Source organism: Hyperoodon ampullatus (genome assembly GCF_949752795.1).
Source record: "Hyperoodon ampullatus genome assembly, chromosome: 4".
NCBI lineage: Eukaryota > Metazoa > Chordata > Mammalia > Artiodactyla > Ziphiidae > Hyperoodon > Hyperoodon ampullatus.
In genome coordinates, this window is record NC_136917.1 from 133,233,285 (window position 1) to 133,256,668 (window position 23,384).

Below are 23,384 nucleotides of genomic sequence, written 5' to 3' on the forward strand. Positions count from 1 at the left end.
TGATCTATTTTCTCTACTTACTCTTTTTTCCTGTTTTATCCCTATACTCTATTTAAGAGCATTTTAATGCAACTCTTTTCATCTTCAGTGTATAATAATATAAAATGAACCTTTTAGATCATACAGACCAGGGTCAGCAAACTTTTTCTTAAGGTGCCAGATAATAAATATTTTAGGCTTTGTGGGCCATATGTTGACTAGTATCCAACTCTGCCTTTGTAGCAGGAAAAAGCAGTCACAGACAGTCCTTGAACAAATGGGTGTAGCTGTGTCCCAGTGAAACTTTATTACATAAACAGTGGCTGCCCTGTGGGTTATAGTTTGCTTACTTCTGATCTAGTCCAACAGGTATGAAGCTCTGCTAGATTTCTTAGTTTTCTTAGAGTATATTTTTTGTAAGGTAACTTCATTCATATTTTGATAGCTCTAGGTCCTCAGGTTGCTTTCTTATAACACACTTGTTGGGCTACTTTCTACATCAGGAGCACTGTTAGACATGAATGAAAGAGAATGTTTGGAACCCAGAAGGTCTAATGCCTTTAATTTATAGATGAGCAGACAAAGGGCCAGTAACATTGAATAAAGCCACTAATTAGTAGCAGAGCCAATTCCTCATCCCAAGTCTCAGAATTGTCAATCTTTCCTTTTCTATATGTTTGACCTTCTTGTATTTTAAGATAGCTGTTACCATTTTCCTTTATTTATTCATCCAACAAATACTTTCTCTCAGAAAAACATCCTCTGATTTTTTTTTTAATATATGATTCCCAGACACTTTATTGTCCTTGTTAGTTCTTTTGTAAGTCACAGAGGCCTGCTAGTACCCCTCGGTATTTGCATTTAGTGGGGATGAAAAAACACCTTATTTAAGAGTATGCATTATGCTATGTGCTTGGCATTCAGCAGTGAACAAGACAGCTCTGGTTTCTATCTTCATGGAGCTTAGTCTAGCAGGGAAGACTTACATTAAACAAATGTTGCCAATGGAATAGAACCTCCCTGTTGATAACAAGGCCAAAGAATAGACAGGCTGTTGAATGGCAAGCTCTGAGGTGATGATATGAGGACTGATATGGGTGTAAAGTTTTAATGAAGGGGGGAAAGTGACTTAAGTGCTAACTGGTTGAGAAGTAGATAGCGGAAGGTGGTATTGTTGATTTGAGCTTAGGTAAGCAAGCATTTTTTATAAGAGGGAAAGAATGGTCCAGAAATGGCTTTGAGGAGTGATGAAGATAATCAAGACCAACACTGGACTCTTAAGGTGTGGGATGTAGATATCTCATTCTCTGCTTTGATAGTAATACAGGGCTAGGCAGTGTCCTAGGGAAAGGTTCTTTAATTTAATGACTAGGCGATGTGAAGTTTCAGTGAAGAGTTTGAAGACAAGGGAAATACAGAGGATTTTAACCATAGAATTGGAATTCCAGAATGTACAGTGGAGGAGTTGGGTTGGAAGGGATAATTAGTGGCTTGGCTGGAGAAGAGAAAGCTTATTTTAATAGAGATTGCTTCTAATTTGTTGATCAGTTTGTGAAGAACTGCCATTTTGATATTAAGTCCTCTAATCCATGAGTATGGTATATCTTTCCATTTATTTGATGTTCTTTAGTTTCTCTTAGCAATAGTTTTTAGATTTTGGTGTCCATGTCATGCACACATTTTGTTAAATATATCACTGAGTTTTTAATATTTCTTGATGCTATTACGAAAGGGTTTTTAAAAAATTTTTAAATTGATTTCTAGTTCTTATGTTTAGAAATAAAACAAACAAAAAGTTGGCTTTTTTATATGGTTTTATTTGGCCTTTTATCCTATAACCTTGTTAATGTAACTTATTAGTTGGAGTAACTTCTTTTATAGGTTCTTCAAGATTTTCTCTGTTCCTCTTCATACTGTCTGTGAATAAAGAGAGTTATACTTCTTTTTTTCCCTTCTATATTGCCTTTTATTTCTTTTCCTTGCTATATTATACTGGCTAAGACTGCTAATACAATGTTGAAAGAAGTGGGGAGAGCAGATATGCTTGTCTTATTCTTGACCTTAGGTAGAAAGCACTCAGTGTTTCACCATTAAATATATTACCTATGTGTTTTCTGTAGATGTCCTTTATTAGATTTTTGTCGAAAGTGTATGGTTTGTCAGATGCTTTTTCTATGGCTGTTGAGAAGGTCATATTGTTTTTCTTCTTTATTCTCTCAATACAATGTATCCCTTTAATTTTGGAATATTAAAGCAGCTTTTCATTCCTGGGAATAAACTCTACTTGGTCATGGTATATAAAATCTTTTCATATTAAGTGGATTCAATTTGCTAATGTTTTGTTAATGATTTTTACTTCTGTGTTCATGAATGTTATTTGTCTATAGTTTTCTTGTAAAGTTGTTGCCTAGATTTGGTATCAATGTTTGGTATTAAGGTTTGATAGAATTTGCCAGTAAATACATTTAGACTTGGAGTTTTCTTTGTAGGAATGTTTTTTTAAAAAATGGATGTAGGGGGCTTCCCTGGTGGCGCAGTGGTTGAGTCTGCCTGCCGATGCAGGGGACATGGGTTCATGCCCTGGTCTGGGAAGATCCCACATGCTGCGGAGTGGCTAGGCCCGTGAGCCATGGCTGCTGAGCCTGCGTGTCCAGAGCCTGTGCTCCGCAATGGGAGAGGCCACAACAGTGAGAGGCCTGCATACCGCAAAAAAAAAAAAAAAAAAAAAAAAAGGATGTAGGATTATCAGGTTATCGCTTTCTTTTTTAAAAAAAATTATTTATTTAATTTATTTGTTTTTGGCTGCATTGGGTGTTTGTTGCTGTGCGCAGGCTTTCTCTAGTTGTGGTGAGCAGGGGCTGCTGTTCATTGTGGTGCATGGGCTTCTCATTGTGATGGCTTCTCTTGTTGCAGAGCACAGCTCTAGGCGCACAGGCTTCAGTAGTTGTGGCTCACGAGCTCTAGAGCGCAGGCTCAGTAGTTGTGGCGCACAGGCTTAGTTGCTCTGCGGTATGTGGGATCTTCCCAGACCAGGGCTTGAACCCATGTCCCCTGCATTGGCAGGCGGATTCTTAACCACTGCGCCACCAGGGAAGTCCTGGTTATCTCTTTCTTATATGAGCTTTCGTCATTTGCCTTTTAAGGATTTGTCCATTTATCTAAATTATCAAATTTATTGACATCAAGTTGTTCACAGTGTCTCCTACTGTCCTTTTATTGTTTGTAAGAAGTGTAGGGCAAACGCCTCTTACATTCCTGCCATTGATAATTTGTGTCTTAATCTCTTTTTTTCTGGAGTGGTCTGGCATGAAACTTTCAAGTTTATTAATCTTTTTATTAGTTTCATTGGTTTCTTTTGGGGTCACTGACTTTATTGTTTTTCTGTATTCAATTTCCTTTATTTCTGCTATTTTATTTACTTTCTTCTGCTTGCTTTCAGTTTTATTTGCTCTTTTTTGTAGTTTTATAAGGTAGAAACCTAGATCATTAGCTATGTCACAAATTTTGATATATTGTATCTTCATTTTCATTTAACTAAAAATATTTTCTAATTTCCCTTGTGTTTTCCTCTTTGATCTACAGGTTATTTATCTTTCTGTAATTTATTTCTGGTTAAATTACATTGTAATCATAGAACATACTTTGTATGATTAGAATGCTTTTAAATTTATTGAGGTTCGTTTCATTGCCCAGCATATGATCTGTCCTTGAGAATATACCATGTGCATTTGAAGAGAATGTGTATTCTCCTGTTTTGGGGGTGGAATGTTCTATAGATGTAAATTTGGTCAAGTTGATTGATAGTGTTATTCAAATCTATATCTGTATGAATTTTCTACAGAGATGTTTTGTCAGTTATTCTTAGGAGTTTGAAATCTCCATTAACTATTGATTGTTTTTGTTCTTTCCTTTCTGTTAGCTTTTGTTTCATTTATTTTGTGATTCTGCTCTTTGTTGTATAACATTTCTAAATGTTCTTTTTTCCAGCTGTAGGTACCCTTTTCTGTATGAACTGTCTCTCTTTTTTATGAATTTTTGAATTTTATTTATTTTTTTATACAGCACATTCTTATTAGTTATCCATTTTATACATATTAGTGTATATATGAACTGTCTCTCTTTGTTTCTAGAAATATCCTTTACCTTAAGTCTATTTTGTCTGATAATAATATATAGCCACTCTTGTACTCTCATGTTTTATTGCTTGGATAGTATATATTTTCCATAAGTAAAACTTTTGGTTCATTTGAATCTTTGAATATAAAGTACGTTTGTTGGATATTTAAAGTATGTAGGTCAGATCTTGTTTATACTTTTTAATCTAGTGTAAAAAATCCCTGCTTTTTGATTAGAGTGTTTAATTAATTCACATTTAATGTAATTATCCATTGTGGATTTAGGTCTGCCATTTTGCTCTGTGTTTTCTATTTGTCTCATCTTGCTACCTTTTTTTAAAATTGAGGAATAATTGACATGCAATGTATAATAACATCATATTAGTTTCAGGTGTAATTTCTTTTTTTTATCTCTTGATTTCTGTTCTTATACTGCTTTCTTTTGTATTACACAGATTTTTTTAGTGTAAATTTTAAGTATTCTACTGACATTTAGTCTAATTTTTTGGTTATTTTTTGGTGTTTCTCTAGTGATTACATCTTTTTGTCATAATTTACTTCAAGTTAATGCTGACTTTTTAAAAAAAATTTTGAATTTTATTTATTTATTTATACAGCAGGTTCTTATTAGTCATCAATTTTATACATATCAGTGTATACATGTTAATCCCAATCACCCAATTCAGCACACCACCATCCCCACCCCCCGTGGCTTTCCCCCCTTGGTGTCCATACGTTTGAGAATGTCCATATGTTCTCTACATCTGTGTCTCAACTTCCGCCCTGAACACCGGTTCATCTGTACCATTATTCTAGGTTCCACATAAATGCGTTAATATATGATATTTGTTTTTCTCTCTCTCTCTTTTTTTTTTTTTTTTTTTTTTTGCCGTACGCGGGCCTCTCACTGTTGTGGCTTCTCCCATTGCGGAGCACAGGCTCTGGACGCACAGGCTCAGCGGCCATGTCTCACGGGCCCAGCCGCTCCGTGGCATGTGGGATCTTCCCAGACCGGGGCACGAACCCGTGTCCCCTGCATTGGCAGGCGGACTCTCAACCACTGTGCCACTAGGGAAGCCCTGTTTTTCTCTTTCTGACTTACTTCACTGTGTATGACAGTCTCTAGATCCATCCACATCTCAACAAATGACTCAATTTCGTTCCTTTTTATGGCTGAGTAATGTTCCATTGTGTACATGTACCACAACTTCTTTATCCATTCGTCTGTCAATGGGCATTTACATTGCTTCCATGACCTGGCTATTGTAAATAGTGCTGCCATGAACATTGGGGTGCATGTGTCTTTTTGAATTATGGTTTTCTCAGGGTATATGCCCAGTAGTGGGATTGCTGGATCATATGGTAGTTCTATTTTTAGTTTTTTAAGGAACCTCCATGCTATTCTCCATAGTGGCTGTACCAATTCACATTCCCACCAACAGTGCAAGAGGGTTCCCTTTTCTCCACACCCTCTCCAGCATTTGTTGTTTGTAGATTTTCTGATGATGCCCATTCTAACTGGTGTGAGGTGATACCTCATTGTAGTTTTAATTTGCATTTCATGTGCTTCTTGGCCATCTGTATGTCTTCTTTGGAGAAATGTCTGTTTAGGTCTTCTGCCCATTTTTGGATTGGGTTGTTTATTTCTTTAATATTGAGCTGCATGAGCTGTTTATATTTTTTGCAAATTAATCTTTTGTCCATTGATTTGTTTGCAAACATTTTCTCCCATTCTGAGGGTTGTCTTTTCGTCTTGTTTACCGTTTCCTTTGCTGTGCAAAAGCTTTTAAGTTTCATTAGGTCCCATTTGTTTATTTTTGTTTTTATTTCCATTACTCTAGGAGGTGGATCAAAAAATATCTTGCTGTGATTGATGTCAAAGAGTGTTCTTCCTATGTTTTCCTCTAAGAGTTTTATAGTCTCTGGTCTTACATTTAGGTCTCGAATCCATTTTGAGTTTATTTTTGTGTATGGTGTTAGGGAGTGTTCTAATTTCATTCTGTTACATGTAGCTGTCCAGTTTTCCCAGCACCACTTATTGAAGAGACTGTCTTTTCTCCATTGTATATCCTTGCCTCCTTTGTCATAGATTAGTTGATCATAGGTGCATGGGTTTATCTCTGGGCTTTCTATCTTCTTCCATTGATCTATGTTTCTGTCTTTGTGCCAGTACCGTACTGTCTTGACTACTGTAGCTTTATGTTATAGTCTGAAGTCATGGAGTCTGATTCCTCCAGCTCCATTTTCTTCCCTCAAGACTGCTTTGGCTATTTGGGGTCTTTTGTGTTTCCATACAAATTTTAAGACTTTTTGTTCTAGTTCCCTAAAAAATGCCATTGGTAATTTGATAGGGATTGCATTGAATTTGTAGATTGCTTTGGGTAGTATAGTCATTTTCACAATGTTGATTCTTCCAATGCAAGAACATGGTACATCTCTCCATCTGTTGGTATCATCTTTAATTTCTTTCATCAGTGTCTTATAGTTTTCTGCATACAGGTCTTTTGTCTCCCTAGGTAGGTTTATTCCTGGGTGTTTTATTCTTTTTGTTGCAGTGGTAAATGGGAGTGTTTCCTTAATTTCTCTTTCAGATTTTTCCTCATTAGTGTATAGGAATGCAAGAGATTTCTGTGCATTAATTTTGTATCCTGCTACTTTACCAAATTCATTGGTTATCTCTAGTAGTTTATTGGTGGGATCTGTAGGATTCTCTATGTATAGTATCATGTCATCTGCAGACAGTGACAGTTTTACTTCTTCTTTTCCAATTTGTATTCCTTTTATTTCCTTTTCTTCTCTGATTGCCATGGCTAGGCCTTAAAATTATGTTGAATAATAGTGGTGAGAGTGGAGATCCTTGTCTTGTTCCTGATCTTAGAGGAAATGCTTTCAGTTTTTCTCCATGGAGAATGATGTTGGCTGTGGGTTTGTCATATATGGCCTTTATTATGTTGAGGTAGGTTCCCTCCTTGCCCACTTTCTGGAGAGTTTTTATCATAAATGGGTGTTGAATTTTGTCAAAAGCTTTTTCTGCATCTATTGAGATGATCATATGGTTTTTCTTCTTCAATTTGTTAATATGGTGTATCACATTGATTAATTTGTGCATATTGAAGAATCCTTCCATCCCTGGGATAAATCCCACTTGATCATGGTGTATGATCCTTTTAATGTGTTGTTGGATTCTGTTTGCTAGTATTTTGTTGAGGATTTTTGCATCTATATTCATCAGTGATATTGGTCTGTAATTTTCTTTTTTTGTAGTATCTTTGTTTGGTTTTGGTATCAGGGTGATGGTGGCCTCATAGAATGAGTTTGGGAGTGTTCCTTTCTCTGCAAATTTTTGGAAGAGTTTGAGAAGGATGGGTGTTAGCTCTTCTCTTAATGTTTGATAGAATTCACCTGTGAAGCCATCTGGTCCTGCACTTTTGTTTGTTGGATTTTTTTTTGCGGTATGGGGGCCTCTCACCATTGTGGCCTCTCCTGTTGTGGAGCACAGGCTCCGGACGCACCGGCCCAGCGGCCATGGCTCATGGGCTCAGCTGCTCTGTGGCACGTGGGATCCTCCTGGACTGGGGCATGAACCTGTGTCCCCTGCATCGGCAGGTGGACTCTCAACCACTGCGCCACCGGGGAAGCCCTGTTGGAAGATTTTTAATCACAGTTTCAATTTCATTACTTGTGGTTGGTCTGTTCATATTTTCTCTTTTTTCCTGGTTCAGTCTTGGCAGGTTATACCTTTTTAAGAATTTGTCCATTTCTTCCAGGTTGTCCATTTTATTGGCATAGAGTTGCTTGTAGTAGTCTCTTAGGATGCTTTGTATTCCTGTGGTGTCTGTTTTAACTTCTCCTTTTTCATTTCTAATTTTATTGATTTGAGTCCTCTCCCTCTTTCTCTTGATGAGTCTGGCTAATGGTTTATCAATTTTGTTTATCTTCTCAAAGAACCAACTTTTAGTTTTATTGATCTTTGCTATTGTTTTCTTTGTTTCTATTTCATTTATTTCTGCTCTAATCTTTAACATTTCTTTCCTTCTGCTAACTTTGGGTTTTGTTTGTTCTTCTTTCTCTAGTTCCTTTAGATATAAGGTTAGATTGTTTATTTGAGATTTTTCTTGTTTCTTGAGGTAGGCTTGTATAGCTATAAACTTGCCTCTTAGAACTGCTTTTGCTGCATCCCATAGGTTTTGGATCGTCATGTTTTCATTGTCATTTGTCTCTAGGTATTGTTTGATTTCCTTCTTGATTTCTTCAGTGATCTCTTGGTTATTTATTAACGTATTGTTTAGCCTCCACGTGTTGTGTTTTTTACATTTTTTTCCATGTAATTCATTTCTAATCTCATAGCGTTGTGTTCAGAAAAGATGCTTGATATGATTTCAGTTTTCTTAAATTTACTGAGGCTTGATTTGTGACCCAAGATGTGATCTATTCTGGAGAATGTTCTGTGTGCACTTGAGAAGAAAGAGTAATCTGCTGTTTTTGGATGGAATGTCCTATAAATGTCAATTAAATCTATCTGGTCTATTGTGTCATTTGAAGGTTCTGTTTCCTTATTTTCATGTTGGATGATCTGTCCATTGGTGTAAGTGAGGTATTAAAGTCCCCCACTATTATTGTGTTAGTGTCGATTTCCTCTTTTATAGCTGTTAGCAGTTGCCTTATGTATTGAGGTGCTCCTATGTTGGGTGCATATATATTTATAATTGTTATATCTTCTTGGGTTGATCCCTTGATCATTATGTAGTGTCCTTCCTTGTCTCTTGTAACATTCTTTATTTTAAAGTGTATTTTATCTGATATGAGTATTGCTACTCCAGCATTCTTTTGATTTCCATTTACATGGAATATCTTTTTCCATCCCCTCACTTTCAGTCTGACTGTGTCCCTAGGTCTGAAGTGGGTCTCTTGTAGACGGCATATATATGGGTCTTGTTTTTGTATCCATTCATCAAGCCTGTGTGTTTTGGTTGGAAAATTTAATACATTCACGTTTAGGGTAATTATCGATATGTATGTTCCTATGACCATCTTCTTAATTGTTTTGAGTTTGTTTTTGTAGGTCCTTTTCTTCTCTGTGTTTCCCACTTAGAGAAGTTCCTTTAGCATTTGTTGTAGAGCTGGTTTGGTGGTGCTGATTTCTCTTAGGTTTTGCTTCTCTGTAAAGCTTTTGATTTCTCCATCAAATCTGAATGAGATCCTTGCTGGGTAGAGTAATCTTGGTGGTAGGTTCTTCCCTTTCATCACTTTAAGTATATCATGCCACTCCCTTCTGGCTTGTAGAGTTTCTGCTGAGAAATCAGCTGTTAATCTTATGGGAGTTCCCTTGTATATTATTTGTCATTTTTCCCTTGCTGCTTTTAATAATGTTTCTTTGTCTTTAATTTTTGCCATTTTGATTACTATGTGTCTTGGCGTGTTTCTCCTTGGGTTTATCCTGTATGAGACTCTCTGCACTTCCTGGACTTGGGTGGCTATTTCCTTTCCCATGTTAGGGAAGTTTTCGACTATAATCTCTTCAAATATTTTCTCTGGTCCTTTCTCTGTCTCTTCTCCTTCTGGGACCCCTATAATGCGAATGTTGTTGCATTTAATGTTGTCCCAGAGGTCTGTTAGGCTGTCTTCATTTCTTTTCATTCCTTTTTCTTTATTCTGTTATGCAGCAGTGAATTCCACCATTCTGTCTTCCAGGTCACTTATCCATTCTTCTGCCTCAGTTATTCTGCTATTGATTCCTTCTAGTGTAGTTTTCATTTCAGTTATTGTATTGTTCATCTCTGTTTGTTTGTTCTTTAATTCTTCTAGGTCTTTGTTAAACATTTCTTGCATCTTCTCGATCTTTGCCTCCATTCTTTTTCTGAGGTCCTGGATCATCTTCGCTATCATTATTCTGAATTCTTTTTCTGGAATGTTGCTTACCTCCACTTCATTTAGTTGTTTTTCTGGAGTTTTATCTTGTTCCTTTATCTGGTACATAGCCCTCTACCTTTTCATCTTGTCTGTCTTTCTGTGAATGTGGTTTTTGTTCTGCAGGCTGCGGGATTATAGGTCTTCTTGCTTCTGCTGTCTGCCCTGTGGTGGATGAGGCTATCTCAGAGGCGTTGTGCAAGTTTCCTGATGGGAGGGACTGGTGGTGGGTAGAGCTGACTGTTGCTCTGGTGGGCGGAGCTCAGTAAAACTTTAATCTTCTTGACTGCTGATGGGTGGCCTGGGTTCCCTCCCTGTTGGTTGTTTGGCCTGAGGCAACCCAACACTGGAGCCTACCTTGGCTCTTTGGTGGGGCTAATGGCGGACTCTGGGAGGTCTCACGCCAAGGAGTACTTCCCAGAACTTCTGCTGCCAGTGTCCTTGTCCCCATGGCGAGCCACAGCCACCACCCCCCCGCCTCCGTGGGAGACCCTCCAACGCTAGCAGGTAGGTCTGGTTCAGTCTCCCCTGGGGTCACTGCTCCTTCCCGTGTCCCGATGCGCATACCACTTTGTGCATGCCCTCCAAGAGTGAAGTCTCTGTTTCCCCTATTTCTGTCGAAGTCCTGCCATCAAATTCCAGTAGCCTTGAAAGTCTGATTCTCTAGGAATTCCTCCTCCTGTTGCCGGACCCGCAGGTTGGGAAGCCTGACGTGGGGCTCAGAACCTTCACTCCAGTGGGTAGACTTCTGTGGTATAAATGTTCTCCAGTCTGTGAGTCACCCACCCAGCAGTTATGGGATTTGATTTTACTGTGATTGTGCCCCTCCTACCGTCTCACTGTGGCTTCTCCTTTGTCTCTGGATGTGGGGTATCTTTTTTGGTGAGTTCCAGTGTATTCCTGTCGATGATTGTCCGGCAGCTAGTTGTGATTCTGCTGTTGTCACAAGAGGGAGTGAGAGTACGTCCTTCTACTCCGCCATCTTGGTTCGTCTAACCAATGCTGACTTTCTTATGGCAAAATTAGCCCTTTGTATACATTATAGCTCTGTGCCCCCAACCTCCACACACTTTGGTTTATTATTGTCATATTTATTACATCTGTATACATTATAAACTCAAAAATTGTGTTGTAATTTTTGCTTTAAACAGTCACGTTTAAAGAAATTAATAGAAGAAATTAGCTGAAAGTCTCTTTAGTGATTAGGAGATGTAGTGAATCTTCAGTGAAGAGTTTAAAGATACAGGAAAATACAGGTTTCTTTGTTTATAGAACTGGATTTCCAGAGTGCACAGTGGAGGGTTTGGAAATCCAGTTACCATCTGGTGTAATTTCTCTCAGGCTGAAGAAATTTCTTTAGTATTTTTGTGGCTCAGGTTTGCTAGCAACAAATTCTCAGCTTTTTTTTTTTGGTCTGGAAATACCTTTTCCATGCTTTAATTTTTCAAGAATAATTTTGCTGGATATAAAATTCTTTGGTATTTTCCTTTCCAAATTTTGGAATATGTCTTTGCACAGTCTTCTGGTTTCTGTCGTTTCTGATGAGAAATAATCTGTTAGTTGTATTCTTGTTCCCCTTTATGTGATGTATTATTTTCTCTCATACTGCTTATGTTAATTTTACTGTGATGTGTCTAGCTATGGTTCTGTCTTTATATTTGTACTGCTCAGAGTTTGTTGAGCTTCTTTATAGGTTTCACCATTCTAGTCTTAGTTCAGTACTTTTTCATCAAGCACTATGCCTGTGTCTTTAAGAATATGTTTCCTACATTAACCAACAGAAAATAGACAGGAAAACTCGAATGTTTTCTCTCAGCCAGGGAATTTAAGAAAGTCACTATGGTGATGAGTGTTTACCTAAACTCCAGAAAATGTTTTTGTAAATGCTCCTTAAAGGACACAAATTCTTTACACATGTATTGTTTTTCTGGTTCAGGTACATAAATCTTAACTCAAACTTTTTTTGTGACCTGTCTTATTGAGAGATTTTTCTTTCTTATACAAGCCATTTGGACAAAATTTGAAGTAATATAATTTAGTTAAAATGTTATTAAAAGAATTACATTTTTCAGTCCATATGTGTCATCCTCTCTATCTCTTCCTAGTGTACCCAAATTGGCCAACGTGTACTATGACTCTCATTGTATTTTTGACTTAAGTAAACTTGGGTTTTTTACCCATCATCATTTCACATTTCTACATCAACCCACAAGCAGTTTTCCACTTAAAGTCCTATGTAAGGGTCAGGAAAACAATCTCTTCCAAAGCAGTATGAATATCTGGATAACTCAAATTGCAAAGCTATGTATATTGCAAATAATTATTTTTTTATTTTTTAAACCCTTCAGAGACTTCCCGTCACTCTTTTTTCTTTTTATTTATTTGTTTGTTTATTTATTTATTTATTGTTGGCTGTGTTGGGTCTTCGTTGCTGCACGCGGACTTTCTCTAGTTGTGGCAAGCGGGGGCTACTCTTTGTTGCAATGCGCGGGCTTCTCATTGTGGTGGCTTCTCTTGTTGCGGAGCCTGGGCTCTAGGCACACAGACTTCAGTAGTAGTGGCCCGTGGCCTCAGTAGTTGTGGCCCATGGACTCTAGAGCGCAGACTCAGTAGTTGTGGCACACGGGATTAGTTGCTCCGCGGCATGTGAGATCTTCCTGGACCAGGGCTCGAATCCATGTCCCCTGCATTGGCAGGCAATTCTTAACCACTGCGCCACCAGGGAAGTCCCGCAAATAATTATTATCTATAGTTTTCAAAGAAGAACATCCGTTAGTAAGTTTTGGGGTTCTGTAACAAGGATAAAGGAAAATCAAACATAGAAATGAAATTTTAAGAAGACTGTATCTTATGAGAAAAATGTGATTTCCATCACTGTTTCCAGAATGAATTAGTTGTTGCTGGTTTCAGAGCTGGTTTCAGAGCTGTATAACATCGGTACATAACTGTGGCTTTGTGTTGCTGTTCTATTGTGGAGCATAGTTTGGTTGGATACAGACTTTCCTATTCCTTTTCTCTTGAATTTTAAATAGTTTGGTTGGATACAGACTGTCCTATTCCTTTTCTCTTGAATTTTAAAGTCAGGATGCCAATAATGCAAAAACATTTCAGTCTAGAATTGTCTCTAAGTTTATTAGGAGTATGGTGTAATCTGCTCTTTTATTTATCTCCACAGCCTGCTCCCTGTAAGTTTTTAATTATCAAATTATAATGTTTGACGGAAAGAAGAGAACATAGGCACCCAGAATGAGTCATTTTTGTTGACGATAAATGAGTCAGAGTTACATCTTAGGATGAGAGTACCCTCTTGCAACTTTGGTTTTTGGTCTTGATTTTTTCCCCATTTGTTCTCTTATTTCTTTGTCTCTTTCTCCCTCCTCCCTTCTTGCGCATGTGTACACTTTTGTGCCACCTGATATCACTGATGTTGCAGGACTTTTACTGGGCTTCATTTGTGGTGACCATTGGGTCCTAACATAGAAGTGAGAACATAATGGACTAGAATGGAATAATTGTAATATCCAGAGAGTCCTATTCATTGTTTAAAATCAATACCCTTGAATTTACTATGAAATAAAAGGGGCTTATAACTGTAACAGTAGGACTTCCAGCTGCCATTGCTTGTGCCAATGAGAATAGCATTGCTCTCAGTTTTTGAAAAAAAATTACTGACGATTCCAGATAGTTCAGACCTGTAGCTCCCTTCGGAGGTTGAGATTCTCTTTAGAGAATTAGTGGCTCTCACACATTAGTGGTTCATTAGAATCACCTGGAAGGTTTGTTAAAACAGATTTCTGGGGCTTCATCTCCAAGTGTTTGATTCAGAAGGTTTGGGGTAGGGTCTGAAAATTTGTATTTCTGGCAAGTTCCCGGATGCTGCTGCTGTGTTGATCTTGGGACCACACTTTGAGAACCACTGCTTTATATCACCTGTATATGGGACCATGACCTCGCATGACGTCTCAGGCTGTGAGAGCTGATATTCACCCTGTAGGGTGAATTTAAGATTGTGCACAGTGAGCTGGTCTGTTTATGATAATACAGTATAGAAACTATTGGCTTCTTTGAGAGATTTACTTTTTTTCTGGCTTTTATTTAAATTATATTTATTTAAGAATAAACTCAGTGTTCCTGATCAATTCCTAGTGACTGATCTCTGGCTTTGTGAATCAGATATTCAAAGTTGGTTCTGTTTGGATTATGGCAGCTTATATAGCTTCGATGTTTAATTGCAATATGTTTGGTCGCGTGGGAGAAATAATTTTCCTTTTCTCTATTTATTTATTTATTTATGGCTGCGTTGGGTCTTTGTTGCTGCACGCGGGCTTTCTCTAGTTGCAGTGAGCAGGGGCTACTCTTCTTTGTGCTGCGCGGGCTTCTCACTGCAGTGGCTTCTCTTGTTGTGGAGCACGAGCTCTAGGCGCGCAGGCTCAGTAGTTGTGGCACACGGGCTTAGTTGCTCCGAGGCATGTGGGATCTTCCCGGACCGGGGCTGGAACCCAGTCCCCTGCATTGGCAGGTGGATTCTTAACCACTGTGCCCTCAGGGAAGTCACTCCTTTTCTTTTTGTAATGCAGCCCACATGCAGGTAAATAAAGCTGAAGTCTGAGGGTGTGCCTTCTGTAATAGTGAAAAACCATTGTAACTAGACTTACTGGCTGTGGTACTAAGTACCTGGTAAAACCTGCTTTATACTTTGAGAGAATGGCTTCTCCTGTGTAGCCTAATTATAAAACATCACTGGATAAGCCTTTATGCCTTCAAAAAGATTCATTTGTTCAGGCTGATCTGTATTTCTCAGGCATGTATGTATCAGTAAACTAAACAACCTTCTTTTTAGTCATATCTGTATGGAAATATCAATGTATAGAATGAAAGAGGATGATTTTAAAAGATCCTTCACTCTAAGAGCATTAGTATTAGTGTATTTAATAGAAGGTGACTTCAAGGCCAGCACCTCTTTCCACCTCCTCTGTTCTGAATAGCAAGCAGTACCTGACAGTTCAGGTTGTAGCTGTGACTGCTTCTTCACCCCCATACCACCCTGACTCTTTTTGCCCCTGTGTTTCTCACATTTAGCCACATTGGAATCATGTGGACAGTTTGTTAAAATAACAGATTGCTGGCCTCACCCTCAGAGTTTCTGATTCAGTGGGTCTGGGGTGGGGCTCAAGACTTTGCATTTCTAAAAAAAGTGTTCCCAGATGGTGCTTTGGCTGCTGATATGAGAACCACTGCTTCAGCGTATTCCAGGAAGTTACTGGAATTCAACTAATACCTATTACTCCTAAGTCCTAGTTAGTGTAAAAGCTACCAAGGTGTGCCTGTTGCTCTTGTGGTGCCCGCTACGTAGGAGCTAAGACATGTTCAGAGATTGTGTGGATGATAGAAAGTGATACATGCCTTAAAGGAGTGAAGATAAAATGCTACATGAAATCAGAGGGTGGTAATACTACTTCTAGTAGAGGAGGCATTTTGGAGGATGAGTAAGGTTTGAATGTGTAGAATTGGGATGGAATATATCTCAGGTCCAGGGAGCAACATGATTAAAGGCTGGAGACTTAAGAGTATACAAGCAGGGCTTCCCTGGTGGCGCAGCGGTTGAGAGTCCGCCTGCCAATGCAGGGGACACGGGTTCGTGCCCCGGTCCGGGAAGATCCCACATGCCGTGGAGCAGCTGGGCCCGTGAGCCATGGCCGCTGAGCCTGCGTGTCTGGAGCCTGTGCTCCGCAATGGGAGAGGCCACAACAGTGAGAGGCCCGCGTACCGCAAAAAAAAAAAAAAAAGTATACAAGCAGTGTTTTATTAGACTTAGTTTCAGTATGACCTGTTTGATTTTTGGGGTTTTGTTAAATTATAAAGGCAGTCTGGGGCGTTTAAAGCTAAGGAAACATTTCCTCTTTGATTAGAAAATGAAAATGTAGTTGTACAACATGATACCTAATTTTTATGTAAACTTCTGATTTAGCTTGTGTTGCATTCATGCATTCCATATAATTTTATCTGTTTTAATGTGGAAATAAAAGCAAAGGATTTTTTCCCCCTTAGATTTAACTTGATGCCTCATTCTTTTTCCTGAGAGGCGGAATGAGTTGAGTCTACGTGTGACTCTGTTTTGGCTGAGGTGCAAGTTTGCAAAGATATGAAAGAGACTTTCTTCACTTTCTGTGACTCCCTGCCACTATTTATTGGTAAATATTTGTATACCATAATTTATTTTAAAAACAATCAAACATCCTTTCCCCAGCATGCACCAGACTAGCAATACTCTTTAAGTTTTAGATGTTTGACAACCCAATCCAAAAATGGGCAGAAGACTTAAATAGGCATTTCTCCAAAGAAGATATACAGACTGCCAACAAACACATGAAAGAATGCTCAACATCATTAATCATTAGAGAAATGCAAATCAAAACTACAATGAGATATCATCTCACACCAGTCAGAATGGCCATCATCAAGAAATCTAGAAACAATAAATGCTGGAGAGGGCGTGGAGAAAAGGGAACACTCTTGCACTGCTGGTGGGAATGTGAATTGGTACAGCCACTATGGAGAACAGTATGGAGGTTCCTTAAAAAACTAAAAATAGAACTACCATATGACCCAGCAATCCCACTACTAGGCATATACCCTGAGAAAACCATAATTCAAAAAGAGACATGTACCAAAATGTTCATTGCAGCTCTATTCACAATAGCCCGGAGCTGGAAACAACCTAAGTGTCCATCATCGGATGAATGGATAAAGAAGATGTGGCACATATATACAATGGAATATTACTCAGCCATAAAAAGAAACGAAACTGAGCTATTTGTAATGAGGTGGATAGACCTAGAGTCTGTCATACAGAGTGAAGTAAGTCAGAAAGAGAAAGACAAATACCGTATGCTAACACATATATATGGAATTAAAAAAAAAAAAATGTCATGAAGAACCTAGGGGTAAAACGGGAATAAAGACACAGACCTACTTGAGAATGGACTTGAGGATATGGGGAAGGGGAAGGGGAAGCTGTGACAAAGGGAAAGAGAGGCATGGACATATATACACTACCAAACGTAAGGTAGATAGATAGTGGGAAGCAGCCGCAGAGCACAGGGAGATCAGCTCGGTGCTTTGTGACCGCCTGGAGGGGTGGGATGGGGAGGGTGGGAGGGAGGGAGATGCATGAGGGAGGGGATGTGGGAACAGATGTATATGTATGACTGATTCACTTTGTTATAAAGCAGAAACTAAAAAAAAAAAAAAAAAAGTTTTAGATGTTTGACATTTCATTCTATTCCCCTCCTCCCCTTTTAAATGCTTGTTTAGATAATTAATTATGAACAAATCCATCAGCTTTTTGAATTACCCCTTGGATTTTCTTCTCAGTTTTTGAATTAGAATGTAGGTCTTGCAATGGATATATTAAGATGACACATATCCTTGGGTTTTAATAAATCAACCAGTGCTTTATATTAAATGTTAAAAGGCTACTAAATCATATTAACATGTCATCAGCTGATTATTTCATATTGATGCTTTGTACCTTCTCCTTAGAACTCTTGAATTCCACATTGCCACCTTTGAAATATGAAAAGAAAAGTTTCATAGATATATTAGTGAGTACTTTTTCCAGATTAAAATATAATGATAAACCCCATGGATCAAGTGGTAAAGTGTAAGTTTTCATTCAAAATAAATGTGAACAATACCCTTAGCTATTTTCGTCTAATAGCAAATAAATATTTTTATTGAGAGGTAGGAAGTAAGTTGAATTTGTGAACAGCAAAACAAGCCTAACGTATGGGTTTTATTAGCTACATATTCAAAGAATTGAAATCTGCATTAGAGTGATTTTTAAATAAAACACAGTATTTTTCTGTTTTAAGTAGGTTTTGTGATAAAAAGAGAAGATGGAAAACAGGAAAAGCATCATCATTCCCTTGGATGTGACTATCTTCAAAAAGTACCCAAACTGTTGACTTAATCCTGAGTGTATTCCTACTTGAGGTCAAAATTACTTTTCTTCTCATTTCTCTCCCTTTGCTATTGAAAGTGTGGTTCTCTGCTCTGATCAGCAGCCTGGGTATCACCTGGGAGCTTGTTAGACATGCAGAGTCTTGCATCCCAGCATTGGCCCTACCCATAAACTCTCCATTTTGAACAAGATCTCCGTACATTAGTTTGAGGAGCAAGCCCTGCTCTGTCTTGTGACTTTGCTGTACCAAAATGGCACTAGCCTCACCTGGGCCAGCTGATTTCCTAACAGGTTACTGGTCAGTAACGTAATGACTTCTAGGTGCCTCGATCTTGACTTTCTTGTGATGCTGTTCTCTATTGAGTAAGCAGACAGAAAAAGCTTGTGTTGCTATGGGATTTTTAATGCTCCTCTTTTGGGAGAGTGAGGTTTGGGAAGACACTAGATGACATTATCTAATAACATTACTATTCATTTATATAATAAATGAGCTTAACATGTATGTACTTGGCTAACGTTCTCTTTTCTTTTTTCTTATGTAATCTATTGCAGCTGCAATGTTTTGCTTCTCAGGTAACGTTTGGAAACTACGAAGAAGTTGGGGAGTTTTCAGGATTTTGTTTTATTGAAGGATAGAAATGCATCTTTTCAGAATTGAGAACATGCTTCATAGAGGCAATGGAAAGTAGCATTCAGACAATACGTAAAACCTTTCTCCTTATTTGTCAGCCCTTGTTGTTTTGCTTTGGGTTTTGGCCACTTACATTTGCTTTGAGAATGCTTTTAAAAAACTTAAATTGTTTTTTATTTGCAACAGAATATATCTGTCACTTCATCGTTGTGGATATCATCTGCTCTACTAATCTGATTGCTTTTGATCGTAAAGTAAAAAAGGTTTCTGGACATTTTACACACGTTATTAAAATGTTTGCCAGATGTGTTGGGAAACATGCATTAGGTACTGTATGTTTAAGCTCGTAACATTTTGACATTGAAACTCCTAATTCCCCTGAACTTTGATGATAAAGTCAGAATTCCTAACCACTGTGAGGGGAAACACAGCAGAGGGCAATGCTGTTAAAATCCGATAATTTATCGTATGTGGCTTGCTACAATTTATTGGCATAGACTAAGCTAAGCATAGCATTTAATTACATGATGAAATTATCACGCAAAGATAACATATTTTCCTTAGTTTTATTTTATGCATTTTGTTCAGTACAACTAACAAAACACAAGATTGCTGAGGTGTACTTCTTGTGGGTGGTGGGGGGATGGGCAGAAAAGGTGGATTTGCATGTAATGTTTAAACTATGAAAAGTGTAAGAGTGTAATATTTTCTGGGATAATTAAATGATTATTCAAGAGATTAGGTTCTACTTTAGCTTAAAAAAATAAATTGAGCACCTACCCTGTGCGTGATAATGATGTTGGGTGTTAGGGATACAAGATGAATTAAGATGTGATCTCAGCCAGGGAGGATGGGAGTTTACCAGCAATTTTTCTTTTGTTTAGCTGTACCTTCTGAATTTTTATAATGAACATATCTTATGTAATAAAAAAATACAGAAGTTCCTATTTAAAAAGTCTTGTTCCACCCCTACCCATCTGATATATTGGAGGAAGAGAGTACAGTTATAGATGATTTTACTGTAAGAAGGTTGGTGCTAAGACAGATGTGTTCATTGAGTGCTGATGATCTCTCCTTTGTGGAGAAAGAAAGAGCAGTAACTTCAACCTAGCTGTTCAAGAAAGGTTTCTTGGAGGAAACAGTGGCTCTTATATAATTATTAAAGAAAAGTGGGAAGCCCAGGCCAGGCAGAGGGACGAATAAGCTCAGAGAGTGTGAAACATGGTGTGTGTTGGGAAATGTAAGTAGTTTGGTAGCAGATGAGAGATTGGTGGGGCTTGTGAAGGGTCTGTTATTCAGCAGTTTGTGCTCATGAAGGGTTTGAAACAGGAGAGTAACTCTGTTTTTATACTTGTAAAAAATATTTAGCTTTCCTCCACTTAATTCTAATCTAAATATACACTAAAATGGGTAATTTTAGTAGGAATCGATATAATTTAACAGCAGAAGGAGTTGAGATACTAAAGGAAATGTGACTTTTCTGCTTTTCTCCATCATGTAGAAAGGTTTCTCTAAGTGGCACTCTGCTAGTCCTGTAGCATGATCTCTACTGATGTAATCTGGTCTAATCTGAAAGGAACCAAGAGTGACCTGTCTGGCCAGCTTCCTGTTGGGCTCTAATAGTTTTACATCTATGTGGGCCTTTGTCTCTTCTCTTGCCCCTGGCAGTGTCTGCTTCAGCTCAGATCTAAAGTTCTGCATTGGTGCAGTTCTAAAGACAGTTTTATTGATGTCTTGAGCCTCATCCTTCTTGACCCTGGTGCCCAAGGGTTGGTGGTGATTTCATGTTCCACGTTAGGGTTGGAAGTGGAGCGTACTAGCTAGGTGCTAATAGGCTTTCTTGGCCTTGGTGTTGTCTTTTTGGGGGAGGGCTTAAACTAAAAATCTCTCCATCTTGCCCCTAGCTAGCAATCCTGCCTCTTAAAAAAGATAAACAACTTTGAAGGTGATTTAGAACTGTCCTTCCTTCTGTCTTACTCTGAAATCTTTTCCCTTTTAGCAAGTAGTCTCCTTGTTCAACGTGTTTTCAAAAGGTTGGTAGGCAAGGTATTATTAGTTGCCGCATCGAATACTTCATACTGTGTCCTTTGTTTAATCTACCGCTTGCCGCTTGTTTCCTTTTTAACTGGCTTAGATAAGGTGGCTTAGGTGATTTGAGTCTTTCTGCACCAGGTCATGAATTTTCCCCCATGCCAAAGGAAACTTGTGACCTTTCTTCCCCTAGTTAGTGCATCTATTCATGTTTTACCCTTTGTCATACCTACTCTCTCCTCATCTGTTGTTAGAGTCACACAGTTTCCCTGATGAGAATTTGGGACCATTTCTTCCCGTCACCTGATTTTCAAGACACACACAGTTCTGCTTTCCTTTATCTGAAGGTTCTCAGCAACTTCCTACTTTCCAGATTCCTGCTTTTTGCAAGATTCTTCCCTAGACACAAGACACATGATCATTTGTTTTTAGTCATCAAATGGTTCATTAAATCAAGAGTTAGAAACACCCTATGCATGTACCAATTGTCTCTTACTTTTTTTCTCCTTTTTTTCATTTTCCGTGGTCCTGCTGGCTTCTCTCCCTTAAGGTTCATGATCTAATATCTGCGGATATTTGATTGTTTGGTATATGATTAACTGATGTTAGTGGCTATGCAGTGGTGTTTGATGCTTTAATATTAATGAGTAAAATTGAACAGTAACGTGACTTATTTCAGATAGGCATATTACTTTTATGTATAAAGTGGCTTGGTTAAAATTGACCCCATATAATGTGGCATAGCTTTATATATAAATATAATAAAATCATGGTAAAAATAATTCAAGGAATGTATGACAGGGTAATGTATGACAGGGTTTTTGCTGCTGATTAAATAAGTTTTCAATCTCTGGGTGGTTCAAGGATATAAGGTGAATTTACATTATTTTTGTTGTATTTTATTTAAATTAAATTGGTTGGGATCATCTTATGTTCCTCCACCATTTATTACCTTTGTCTTTGTCTCTGTATCCTTTAGAGCAGAGATACTCTGCAGTTCTTGTATTTCTAGACAGTCTGATCTCTTTAAAAAATCTTCCTTCTTCAGACACTCAGTATTAAACTAACATGTGTATTGGCTCTGTTACTTGTAATAACCAGAGTTAATATACTGAATTTCAGTGGTTTTAAATTATGTGCATTTTTTTTATTGGAAACACAATTTGTGATATTTAAAAATACACATAAATGTCCAACATTTCATTGAAAGATGTGAAAACGGGCTTCTAGGGCCTGAGTCACTGCTGGGTTCAGGGCATGAACTTATAGGTAGGGAGCTGCTTTTGTTTTTGTTTTTTAAATAGGGACAAAGTTTATTTTTTTAAATTTTATTTATTGATTGGTTGATTTTTGGCTGCGTTGGGTCTTCATTGCTTTGCGTGGGCTTTCTCAAGTTGTGGTGAGCGGGGGCTATTCCTCGTTGCGGTGCATGGGCTTCTCATTATTGTGGCTTCTTTTGTTGTGGAGCACGGGCTCTCGGCACACGGGCTTCAGTAGTTGCGGCACGTGGGCTCAGTAGTTGTGGCGCACAGGCTTAGTTGCTCCGAGGCATGTGGGATCTTCCCGGGCCAGGGCTCGAACCCGTGTCCCCTGCATTGGCAGGTATGGATTCTTAACCACTGCGCCACCAGGGAAGTCCCGGGGAGCTGCTTTTGTACTCCAAGTAGTAGCACGCTTGGCAGAGAAGCTCTCAGGGAAACTATTGCTCAGCAAGAGGAGTTTGGGGTGGGGTGTGTGTGTGTGTGTGTGTGTGTGTGTGTGTAGTGGGGAAGGGTTTGTAGGAAATTTATAGCAAGCATATTGAAGACACTTTGATTACCATTTAAAATATTTTCATATATATATATTATCCCTATAATAACAGGTTGTGTTTCTAATACCATTACTGTAAAATGTGAAAGTTTTTTTTAATCCCCATTTGGTAGTTTTCCCCAGAGCCACTGTTAACAGTTTGTGTATCCTTTCTGTTGTTTTCTATGTATTTTTACATTAAATGTGAAATATAGTTTTATGTGGTTTACATAAATGACATTTAAAAATATATCCTGGAGATAATTTTTTGTCAGTTCACATAGAGTTACTTAATTCCTTTTAGCTGATTTGTAGTATTCAGAAAAACAGTGATAGAATCATCTCTTGGGTCCTTGAGTTGCCAGCAGTGTTGCAGCAAACATCTTTGTGCTGGTGCTGTGTTTCTCTAGGATGCCTTGATGCCTTGAAGTGGAATTACATATAGATAGATACATTTAGATAGATGTTGCCAGACCACCCTCTTAGAAGTGTGTGCTTGTATCAATTGAGTATGAAAGTACTAATTTGTCCCATTTTATAGCCTACTTGAGTCCCCAAGTATCTTAGATGTGAGTTTTTTTTAAGATAATAACTTGATATCTCATTGCTTAAGCATTTAGTAACAGTTATTGGTTTTACAAATCCTTTTGAAATAAAGTAGGATGAATATGGGGAAATTGTTCACTAAGGGTCATTCCTCCTATGTACAGTTGTGTGGGACATATTTTAACTCTTTTACAGGATCAGTCCATGTTTAAAGGTTATCACAGAAGGGAAATTTAACATGTCCTTCAAGTTAATTTGCTGTTATGTAAACTTTATAATCAGGAAATAACATTTGGAGAAAATGCCTCATTTTGCAATTTGACTTCCTTTTATTTGGTCTTTATAGCATACAAAGAACAAATTAGTATTCTCTTAAGATGATTATTTGCACATAGATGACATTTATTTTGTCACAGATCAT

At 38.1% G+C, this 23,384-nt stretch overlaps 1 protein-coding gene across 2 annotated transcripts in view; it reads left to right on the plus strand.

Annotated features, from left to right (window-relative positions):
- The window catches only part of PLPP1 (phospholipid phosphatase 1), a 114,902-nt gene that overhangs the window by 73,752 nt on the left and 17,766 nt on the right, over nt 1–23,384 (plus strand). The gene's annotated exons all lie outside the window — the stretch shown is intronic.